This window comes from Acanthopagrus latus, chromosome 23 (genome assembly GCF_904848185.1).
Source record: "Acanthopagrus latus isolate v.2019 chromosome 23, fAcaLat1.1, whole genome shotgun sequence".
NCBI classification, from domain to species: Eukaryota; Metazoa; Chordata; class Actinopteri; order Spariformes; family Sparidae; genus Acanthopagrus; species Acanthopagrus latus.
In genome coordinates, this window is record NC_051061.1 from 361,087 (window position 1) to 373,861 (window position 12,775).

A 12,775-nucleotide genomic window follows, 5' to 3' on the forward strand; every position below is an offset into this window, starting at 1 on the left:
GTCAAGCAATCATTACTTTGCTTTGGAGCCTGAGACAGGGGTTACCTGTCTGCTGTGCTACGATTAACGTTAGTTATATGAAGGCATGGACACAATATGTATTGCTCACTTACTAAATCTAATGTGGAATGAGGAATTTGCACGGGTTTGCTCGGATTATGATTTGCCAGAATTTGCCTTGTCAAATTGATTGTTTTAATCACCATTTCTGTCTACATAGCTTTGTTTCATGTAACATGAGAAACAGACACATAACATATTCCTTCATTTTGTGTTTAGCCAAGCACATCTGTACAGCAGTCTGTAGTGCATCATGTTGCCTGCCAGACAGACCAACCAGTGAAATGCACGGTTGGCACACAGCTTTCCATGAGAACTCTCCGGCCTCACTTCAGAAGCATAGGTTTGTTGAACAAAAGCATATGATGTAATGTTAGTCACTATGTTACTCTAATATGTAATTTTGTTTTACTCTGTCATGAATATGGATTGGTGAACATAAAACATCACTATCTGTTTAGTTGATTATAGTTTAGTGTGGATGCTATGATTTTTAAAGTACTGTTTTTCCACCCAAGACTCTACCTGGCTGCCCTGCATTACAATGAAAATACTAACTGACCACAGGCAACATCTACAGGTGGTGAGCTTCTGTACAGTCATCTTCCCCAAATCTAAGCATGGAGAATGAACTGCAAAGTCTGTGAAAGCAGACATTCCGTAAGTTTTACAAGCTTTTATTTGAAACCCACAAATAAAAGATAAAGATGGACACACAGGCAATAACACAAAAGATTGAAAATAAATACAAATAAAATCTGAATTATTTTTTTGATGGTTTTCAAAATAATAAATAAGGAGAATGTATAAATTAGGAGAAATACGAAGAGACACTTGACAACTGTAGTTTCTGGGCTGTCTTCCTCAAAGGTGTCGGCATGTAGTATGTTGATAAAAAATTCTGCGGAGGCAAGGCTGGGTGGAATGATAGAGCAATCTTTATTAAAACAGACTTGAGCCCAGCATCCGAACAGAGTGTGGCCACACATCTGATGTTCTCCAATCTAGGGCAAAGTAATGCCAAACGTTTTTGCCCCTTCTTGCCCTATCGGAACTCCTACGCCTTCGCTCTTAGGAATTCTACCAAGTGCCACCCCCCTTTCTCTGGTGTGGGGGCCTTTTTTAAAGTCTGTTCTCCATAACCGCCTACTTCTCCCAATTGGTCGCTTTGGTGGGCTCAAGGTACATCTATCCAATGGGAAAGAAGAGAAGGATGGGTCTGCCTCACATCCTCTATGAAATACCTCTTGTGTGTGTTACTTAACTTTGCTGGTGTCAGCTAAAGTGGACAGGATGGTCTCTCTATACTTAAATGACAATGTATACCTTAAGTCAGCTCTTAACCTCTGGTGTGGGCTCCATCCTTGTAGCTTATCTCTGATGCCCACCTCAGGGCTGATCAGGGCTCCTGGTTATGGGGACCCTCACACTGTCACATTCCCGCAGTTGTCTAAGGAGAGCATCTGATCCCGTCTCATATTGTCTTCCTCCTATTCACTATTGTCTTAAAACCCAGGATGTGTAGGAAACACACAGATACTACACAACACTGCAGCACAAGGCTTTTTGGTTCTAGTGCATTTTCTTGTAAACATTATTTTTTGTTTATTGCACTGCAGACTACATTGATGCACTGTTGGACCTGATCTTCGAGAAGGTTTTCCAGGACCCTAGCCCATATGTGAATGAGGTCAAGGACAGGACTGAACCTAACATACTGTCCTTCAGCGTCAGGGAACTCTGCATGAATCCTCAGCACCACACAGGCAGGCAGCACAGCTCTCACTCTCGCCCCAGAAAGCACCAGCACCAGCTTACAAAGCTTCTGTAGGCTAGGTATCTATATTGGCTGGACACAAATCAGTAGAAAGTCAGCACTGAATGTTCACATCCATGGCAACTGGCAAGTTTAACTGTTCCACTTTAGATATTTATTTTGTATGTCTACAATTGTTTCTTGCAATAAAACATCTCTCCCAACTGTTCTGTGTTTTCATTGTTTGATATGTAGTTTTCATGTTACCAAGTAAAAGATAGTAAAGATAAACTATAAGCACTGTAAGACAGAGGAAGCAGTTATGTACTTCATAACACTTTTGCAATAAATTAATAATATTTATGGGCCTAAAAAGCGTACTGCACTATTCTCCTCAGACGTAAAGGTCCGTAGTCTGCCCGATAAATGTTCAGTGCATTCTGCAGTGAAAACACATTCAGGCAGACAGGTTCTAGGCCAGGATGGTCCAGCATGCATGATGGTTGCTCAGGAAGCTGCTGTAACTTAGTCTTCATGTAACCTAGAAGTTATGAAAGGTAAGTGAGTGACAATGGATTAAAGAAAAGAGACTGCAAAATAACAACCTTGTTTGCCCAGTGTTCACCTTTACCTGTGGTATTTCCATACAGCAGATATTCTCGGGCTCTGTAGGCACTTGTTCACAACTGCCACAGGAACACCTGTTTTTAAGCAGAATTTGTATTATTCATTGGAAACTACATAGCCAGTCAATCACGTTGCGTTGTTTCTTTTGTAATATTTAAAGTTTATAAACTGTTGGAACCGGTTCAAAAACAATACTGCTGGTAGAGAGGTGACGGGAGGCAACTGTGGCTTATTGAAAACTACAGTTGCTGGACATTGCTAGCTAATTACAGGTCGTCCCTGCAAATAAGAGCAGATTCTCAATTGACTTACCTGGCCACATAAAGGTAAATAATAATACGGGGTTACGCTTTTCTCTAGTAACGGCAATTGCTGAATTGCATCTGCGTTACTGCAACTGCAGAGCAGTAAACGCCGGTCGAGGTTTGGCTAAGCTTTGTTATGTAAACACTCGAGGCAGGAGAAGGGGGTTGTGATCTGTAACAGCGCGGGGCAGACGGCTACTAAGCCCGTCAAACTTTGGTTTGTCTATGCAGTAACAGGTAACAAGTAATGTCGAGGTAAAAAAACAAAACAAAAAAAAGTAAACTACTAACCACTGAGAAACATCCATGTTCATCTTGGCTGCTGAACTTCTTCTGGGCCTCTTGTTGTTCTGGGTCGGACTCCGGCTCGAACATGTACGGTTGCACCGCAGTTTGTTGTCCGGCGGCCATTTCTTCCGGTAACTCAGCCGTTGCCATGGTCACACAATGCCGCCCTCACGTCTTCCGCAGGCAGGGAGAGGTGGGCGGCACAAATACATTTGGGCGGTAGCTCATTAGCATTTAAAGGGAGAGGCACTGAAACCGGCCACCTGGAGCAGGGCTGTGAAACTGGTGTTTCAAGAACCTTGCTGTGCTCAATCCTTAAGCTTTTTCGACCAAAGCATGTTACTAACATTCCATTTAGACATCAGGGAACCAGACTGGTTCAGACTGATTGTACTCACCGTCAGAGTTGCACTCAGATAATTCCAGCAGGATCGGATTTGGATTTTCAATATTAAAGCCCTGTCAAATGTGTCAATTTTGCTAATATTTCCCTTTGATTTTAGATTTACTTTAAAAGAGAACTACCTGTTTCCACAGACAAATTTCACCTCAGACTGATAGTACTCCAACTCAGTGTCACTCATGTATTTCCAGGAAGTTCTGATGTGGATTTTCAAAATTAAAGCCCTCTAAAATGTGACATTTTTGCCAATATTTCCCTTTGATTCAAGATTTACTTTAAAAGAAAACTGTTTCCACAGACTCATTTCTGTTCAGATCGATAGTACTCAACGTCAGAGTTGCACTCAGATAATTCCAGGAGGATCTGATGTGGATTTTAGTCTTTTAAAGTAAATCTGAAATCAAAGGGAAATATTAGCAGAAGTCACACATTTGACAGGGCTTTTATTTCGAAAATCCACATCAGAACTTCCTGGGATTATGAGTGAGTCTCTGAGGTTGAGTTCTATCAGTCTGAAGTGAAATGAGTCTTAATATGGATCTGAATTTGAGAGAAATATTGAAAATATTTGACTATTAAGTGGGCTTTTATTTTGAAATTCTCATCAGAAACTCCAGCTATTGTGTTTATTTTTATGTTGGACTAATTGTACAAACAGATGAAATGTCATGGCCCCCATTTTCTAAGGCTTCAGTGTGATCAGAATAAGGATGGTAATATGAATTAAACAATAAATAAATAATAAATGAATTCATTCCTTAAATGCTCAATTAAGTAATAAACTAATCGTAAATAATTCATCAATCAATTAACAGACTGGTCGATTGATTGTATTTGTGTGAAATTGCAGACTGCCTTCATAAGTGTCTGCTTTCATTTTGAATTCTGTTCTGGCACTGCAAATTATCTGGCGGCTAGGCTGACCGGGGATTTCGGAGTGGAGGGTGGCTTGACTGCAGTGTTTTTTGATAGCAGGCGAGCCGGAAATAAGTGTACCCTCCGAGGCGGAACATCGGCGGACAAAAACAGACCCCCAATTTGCCGGCCTCTGTCTAAAAGACCAAGCCGCCAAAAGGATGGGCATATTGGCAGCTTGGTGCTCTGTCTATAAAGGTGTACTGTCGACACAGAACACGTGTTTGGTCAATTTCATCCTTCTTGTAGCCAAAATAATTCCAGATAACTGACGTTGCTTTTCGTTTTGGCACCAAGTCTTCTTTTTCGGTGATTTTCTCTTGTTCATTGCTCATTTTTCAATCTTGTCACCAGCAAATCACTCCATGTGCAGGGGCGTGATCTGCTTCGGCACAATGAATTAGAACTAATGTGATTGGTGGATGGCTGTGCATGCCCAGTGTGAAATTAGATGAGATAATTTGCCTCCTACATCGCAAGCCCTGCAATGTGACTATTTTGCACACATACATTGCGATGGCGATGCTCAAACGATATATCGTGCAGCTCTAGCTGTCACTGTCCTCAAACACATCCTGGTTAAAGAAGGGGATGCAAATACTGGCATCAAAACAGTGAAAAAAACCCTGCTTCAAGCAGTCAACAAATGCTTCGACACTGTGGAAGATAAACCCCTATATGCACTTGCCATCCTGCTGGACCCAAGATATAATAACAGGTAAGATTGTAAACTAACATTAGGTCTATATGATAGGACTGTTTTACTCACAGTGACACTACTACTGTAATTGATGAGATGCCATGCTGTACATTTTTAAAACATGTAGAACATAAATTATATAGGCCTACATTCTTTATATAGTTCATACAAATTAATATATATATTCATTTGTATATTACTTTAATCAGCCTCAAGTTTTAGTGTCATCAGGTTTTTTCACATTTAGCCTAACCTTTGTTTTATTTCTGTTTCAGATACTGTACAAGGGCACAAAGCATGCAAAAGATGCACTAACAGAGGAACTAGAGGAAGACTTGTGGCACAGCTGGAGCATCAGAGCCACAAGAAAAGGATGGAAGCAGCAGCAAATAAGAGCAGCTTTATGCAGGAGTTTGGTAAATGGTCTTGCATTTTTATAGTGCTTTTGCAGTCTACTGACCACTCAAAGTGCTTTACAATACATGCCACATTCATTCTGAATGGCAGATACAATGGCCATGCAAGCCGCCAACTGCTTGTCAGTATCTTCCTCAAGGACACTTCAACATGTAGCTGCCAGGAGTCGGGATTTGAACCAGTGACCTTCTGATTACTAGATGACCCATTCTACCTACTGAGCTACAGCCGCCCCTCATTTGACCGAATTGTGGTGGAGTGTGAAGATCCCAGTGCAGCAAGCAGCTCGAGCCCTGCAGTCCAACTGCATGGATATCTTACAGAGAAAACCATCGCTGCCTCAGACAACCCATACCAGTGCTGGGGAGTCAACAAATACGGATTAACTTACATAATAAAATACAAATACAAAAACAAAACAAAACAAAATACCTCTGTGCACCCCGCACTAGTGTAAAAAGCGAGAGAGTGCTCAGCACAATTTTCAACACTGTGGATGAAAAGAGAAATAGACGTACAGTGGAGGGAGCAGAAGTGCTTGTCTTCATGAGAAAGAATTTGCCATTGCTGATTAAGTGAGCATCCACAGGTCATGAGTGGTGTGACACTGCACTACATGTTTACAATGTTTGGTTATTATTTGTATTCACACCCAGATTAATACACAGGCTTCCCTAGGCTGCAGCCTATGTGTGGAGAGGTCCTTGAATTGGTCAGATTATTTTTTTTAGAAATTTAAATACACTTTAATAGAAAAAATCATTGACCTCTATTTGTCCGGGGTAATAAACAAACAAAACATCCAATCAAGATCATCGATTTGATTTGACCTACCAACATCACCAGCTGTAACCTGTCAGCCAAAATTTTGCAGCAGCAAAATGCGTGATAAAAAACCCTGTGGGGGCACAGAAGCGAAAAGTGCTGTGGGAGAAAGAAAAAGGGACTGAGAACTGTTAGTCGGGGTCAAGAGCATGTGGAGGTGGAGGACGTTGACCGCAACCACTGCGGCTCGTCATCTTCTCAAGCTAGTCAGGAAGGTAAGACAGCGGGCACATCCACTGCAGGAGCCAGCTGACACATGGGCTTTGACCTCCAGTGTCCCGGGAGTCAGCCACAATATCCTAGCCTCCTCTAATCCCTCTGTGAGTGCAACACCTGTTGCTGCAGGGGATGCACAAGACTCCTGCATCCTGGTAATATTATGAGAAGATAACAGGAAATATTGGATCAAAATGGGACCTGAAAAACATGCCAGAACAGAGATGCCAGATATGTCTGCATCCGAACAACAACAACAAACTTCATAAAAGATACTTTTCTAAAACTTTGTTCACAAGAAAATGGTGAAAATGTGCAAGGGCTGGTTACTGTATTCCCCTTCAAAAGGATCTGTATTTTGTTTCGGATGTAAATTATTGATCGACAGTGACTGCTATTCTACTTTTACAGGTGGGCTGCAGTGACTGGAAGAATGCAGCCGTGCGCCTCGTTGAACGTGAAGGATCAAAGAGCCACAAAAAGTTAGCCTATGTTACACGCTGTGCTGATGCTGGGTGCAATGATACAGAACTGAAGAAACAAGTTGACAGTGAGTGTGAATACTGGACGTTGGTCTTAAGAGGGTGGGTTGCGGTGGTTAAGTTTTTGGCTTTTGTGGATAACCTCCATCCATCCATCCATTCATTTTCTTCAGATATCCGAGGCCGGGTCACAGGGGCAGCTGTCTGAGCAGGGACACCCAGACTTCCCTCTCCCCGGACACCTCCTCTTGTTCCCTCCGGGAGGATCCCAAGGCCGTTCTCAGGCCAGCCGAGTGACATAGTCACTCCAGCGTGTCCTGGGTCTTCCTCAGGGTCTTCTCCCGATGGGGCATGCCAGGAACACCTCCTGAGGAAGGTGTCTAGGGGGCATCCGATACAGATGCCCAAGCCACCTCAAGCTGGCTCCTCTCGATGTAGAGCAGCAGCGGCTCTACTCCCGACTCCTCCCCGGGTGACAGAGCCTCCCTCACCCTATCTCTAAGGTGAGCGCCCCGCCACCCCTGCAGAGGAAACTCATTTCAGCAGCTTGTATGCGGGATCAAGAAGTGTCGATTCCACGCCAGATGTAACCCACAGTAGATCAGTTGACATTCATCATGAGATATGTGTCACCTGATGGCTGGATCGAGGAGCACTTTTTGAAGTTTCTAACCATTCAGAGTCACTCAGGCACGAGTCACTCTGGCCAGGCCTGTTCTTGGTGTTTTGCAGGAAATGGAATTGATACAAATGACTGCAGAGGCCAATGCTACGACATTCTGCCAACATGTCTGGCACTTACAGTGGCCTGCAGTCATGTACAAACATATTAACCCTTTGTGACCGAGTGGGTGTGCACACACTTAATTTAGTCTGGGTTAACAGTGTTAACTGCTGCATCAAGACAGAGGAATTTTTTAACTTTGTATAAACACTTTTTAATTTTTCCTCAAATCCACGTCCCGCTGGCAACAGGTTTACCAGGCCAAATGACAACCAGAGGATAGAAACTTTAAAGGTGACATATTATGCTCATTTCTGCTTCCTGACATGGTTCCCTGATGTGTAAATGTGAATGTTAGTAACATGCTTTGGTTGAAAAAGCATAAGGATTTGAGCACAGCAAGGTTCCTTGAAACACCAGGTTCACAGCCCTGCTCCAGGTGGCCGGTTTCAGTGCCATTTCTGGCAAATCATAATCCGAGCAATTCCATGCAAATCCCTCATTTCACATTAGATTTAGTAAGTGAGCAATACATATTGTGTCCATTTTCTGTGTCCATGCCTTCATATAACTAACATTAATCGTAGCACAGCAAACAGGTAACCCTGTCTCAGGCTCCAAAGCAAAGTAATGATTGCTATGACTGCAGATAAAGTTTTGGTACTATCGGGTCTCTCGTGAACAGCAGCTAACACGACACACGTAGTTAATGTGTATATCAACACAAAAGAAGTCGTTCGACTGCCAAGGTGCTCCTGGTGCATCTAAGACACTGTCCTTTAGCCTTTAGCACAACATGCCAATTGACATAGCGGTAGCTCACTGGCCGTGAATAACAGGGCATTTCATACCGTCCTCTCTGCGTGTTCAGGGCGGATCATAGCTCTCCGTCTGCGAACAACTGAGACAATTTCACACCGTCTGATCGGCTGTGAGCATGTGGAGGAGACGGTTTTCCATGATGTGTTCATGTCGGAACAGTAGCTGTAGTAACTGAGAAGTTGTCCGTGGATGATGAGCTAGCTAGCGCTGCTCGGCCGTGAACATGACGATGCCTAGCTAGCGCTGTTTCACGGCCGAGCAGCGCTAGCTAGCTCGTCGTCCGCGGACAACATTTTAGTGCTTCACCGGCCGGTTAGAAGCGATCAAATCTCAACATCCCAATTCAATTTCTCAGTTCACTGTCATGAGTGCTGATATGACAAATTAAGGTTTGGCAACATTAACATTACCGTGAATCCAGACCAGTAAGCCCACTGTTGTAACGTTACCTAAGCCTCATATTTACATCACCCCTTAGCATTAGCTCATGTGCTAAACAGCCAAAGTAACACAAACAACACTGTTTTTAAAATACTTACAGTTTCTTCTTCTGTGGCGTTACCACGGACAGTGGGTATTGATCCATCTTAGAGGAACAATGTCATGCCAGTCCAGCCTGATACTGACCCTGGTTGCTGAAACAGTCCGGTGTGAAGTGACTGGCACAGACAACAACGCTTTTGCTCAGTGAAGCTGGGACGTTTCCCTGAAAAATGAAATTTAGCCACTTCGCTCTGATATCCTCTTTGGTAGGGAGGCGATGTGGGGAAACATGAATGTCCGTGCATCCGACGACAGAGCAGGAGTACTTGGCTTTCGGGTTGCACATGGTTGCGGTCAGGCTGTCGCATACAAGTGAGGCGAGAAAATGGCGGATCCTCCTTCAGGTAGCCGGAGTAATATGGAGGAGATATCCAGCGTGAGGGCGGGAGTATTCAAATCACCCGCACTGTTACGTAACTGTGTCTGTGAAATCCAAATGGCTCTTTGAGAGACACATTTCCTGACTCCGCCAGTTTACAAAACATTGATGTAGAGGTCCTAAGTCACTCTTAAGGGGTCAGGAGGCACTCTGGATATGCAATTATACATAGTAAAGCAAGGAAAAAGTGGGTTTTGCATAATATGTCCCCTTTAAGGGACAGGAGGACACCTCAGCTAGTTCACTGTTGAGACTTGTAAGAGGAAGGAGACTGCAGGCTGTGTTTACAAATGTAGGACTCTTTTTGACTTTACCTGTTACTACTGCCAGTGGGGAGCGTACATCTCAAAGCTTACACTTGTGAAAAATAAACTGAGATCCTCAATGGGCCACAACAGACTCAATCATCTGTCTCTGATGTCCATTGAGAGTGATGTTCTCATAAAACTGGAATTAACCAGCCTCATCACAGACTTCTCAGCTAGGAAAGCAAGGAAGAGAGCCCTGTGAAGGTAAATTAATCGCAAACCCTTCAGTTTATCTGAAGATAATCATGGTTTCACTGGGCAATCACCACAGTTTTTGGTGCAGTTTTACCAAGCAGAGTTTGAAGAAGCTTTTTTCAATTCTACTCCAAAACCATTTCATTTGAGATTTGATTTGTGCCTTTGCTATAGAACAGCTGCTGTTGCAGATGTTATCCGAAACCTTATAGCTGGTAAAGCTTGTCTTTCTGTTGTATTTTTGTTATGTTTGCCAAATATTCTCCTGCACTGTTACACATGGTGCAAAATAACAGTTTTTCTGGGAGAGCATCATGTTTAAGGAGGGTCCACATAAAAAATAGCCCAGGGGCCCATGACTACCTTAATCCTCCTCTGTTTGTATGTGTGACCAAGTTGTTGTTTGACCAAGTTTTTATTAGTTTATTCTCAGGTTCAGCTGCTATGTTTTATTTGAATTCCTGTTTGCAAGACTTTGCATTTAATGTTTTTTTTTTTTTACATGTTTACAATGTGTGGTTACCGTTTGATTACTATTGTATGTTCAACCAATTTACTTTTGTTTTCGCGGCTACATTTTATTTATATTAATTTAAGAAGTTTGATTATATTCTGTTTTAGATTTGAATGCCCAGTTGTTTTTTTTAACAACAAATACAGGTATACAGGTACAGTACAATACAGGTACAATAGGTATAACTGTATACCTTCCACCTTATACCTTCCTTCCACCATGTGGAAGAGACTAAAGGCACCAGACTTTCTTAACTAAACATTACTTTTCTAACTAAAACAAAATAATCAAACAGTAACCAGATACACAAAGCCCAGGCATTGGTAGCAGTATCGGGACTGAAAAGGTCGGATCGGTGCATCCCTATTACGGATTATGTTGGTGCCACATTCACTATACAAAAGAGCAAATTTCTCGATTAGGTGACAAGTCTTAAGGCTTCAAATAAATATCTCTCCTGCAGAAAACCCCTGCTCCAGCCACAAAAGCGAGTTATGTGTGCCACTTCAATGAATCCTGCCAGCTGGCATGATAACGGACTAATATCACCTTTTTCAAAAAAGTGCAAAAATCCTCTGATGTCACCAACTGAGTGTACACGGTTAACTAACATTGCACAAGTACATCTTACTTGCTTTTAACAGGTTGTGCAGTTAAAGTTAATATAATTCACCAGCTGCGATGCGACAATGTTGATGGGTAATCATTTCACCTTTTTATAGTTGTGCAGTTCACATCAAAGACAGATGTGGTCTGAGTGAAGCGACTATAAGTCGAGAGGAAATACTGCAATCTGTCAGGCTTGGGACAAAGGAGAGGACTCAGATGCAGGTTGACAGAAGTAGAATCAATATTTTATTTCTCTGATTCGCGACTCTCAAAAGCCGTGATAAAGAAATCACTATAACAAATTCTAGAAAGACAGACACGACAATACAAACACACAACACATAAAACAAAGGACACTCCCGAAGGAGGAAAATCTACTCTATTCTCAATATCTGAAATATGAAAATTACAAAAGAAAATCTCTTCACAGAGGAAGGCGCAGGCTATAAAAATACTCTACTCTTTTCATAAAACAAAAGGAAAACAGAAAGCGCTTCCGAGGGAGGTGAAGAAACAAAAGCCAAAATCTCTAAACTACAAATCAAACTCTAACCAGAAAAATTATCAAATCAAAATCACTCTTTTAAGAGGTCAAGAATACAGAAAAATAAAACAAGATTATACTTAACCGGACGTGGTTTTCGAGGACTGTGATACAAGGGCTTGAGCATACGACGAAACGACGAAACACTTAGGTGACGCAGACAGGGGAAGACAAAGACTTTATACACATGAGGGAGGGAGACACAGGTGCAAACAATCAGGAATTAGGGATGACGTCAGACCAGGAACACAAGAGGAAGGGCACGTGATCTGAAACGAGAGGAGAGTTACTTCCAAAATAAAACATGAATTCACAAGACAGACCCCAAAGACGAGACAACCTCACCACGATGTGACACAATCATTGTTGTGGAAGTAGGAAAGAGGCCCAGTGTGTCCAGAGACATCTGTCTGAATAAGTCTAAGGCTTTTAACTGCAAGATTGTTTATTAAAACAAATGTGACATTTTACCCTGCAGTGTGGGACTTACAAACTTACTGGCAGTGATGAAAACTGTCACAATTGCACATTCTGAAATTAAGCATATTATATGTTTATGCACAAAAAAGACCCACACAATGAAGTGGAAGCAAAAAGCCTAACGAGATACCCTAAACGTGTGGCCGTGCAGTTTAGTCAGAAGCAGCCACATTTCTGAGAGTAGCAAGGAAGCATTTTTTAACGGCACGCATAGGGCAGGTAGGTGGTGCTCATGGTCAGCTGGTGTCAGTCCTTAAACCACGGGGCGGGGGGAGGGAGCAAGAGAGAGAGGGAGAGAAAAAGAGAGAGAGAGAGAGGGACCGTCGGGTACAGAGCAGACGTTACCACAGGACACCGCTGCCTTGTACTGCTTCTGACTGTGGAAACCAGCAGCAAGAGGCGCAATCGGTCAATCTCGATCCCCCTCTGAATCTTGGATATTCTGCCAGTCGGACATACAGCGGCAAATTCAACGGCACACATGACAGACATTTGGCGTTAATGTGTCGGGAGGGGGGGCTCTGTTGTGAACGCCTGGACTCGGTGAGCCGGAGCAGCGCGTTTTCTCCACACTGCAGTCAAGCCACCCTCCACTCCGAAATCCCCGGTCAACCTAGCTACCACTTAATTTGCAGTGCCTGTACGTAGGCGATATTACGGTAA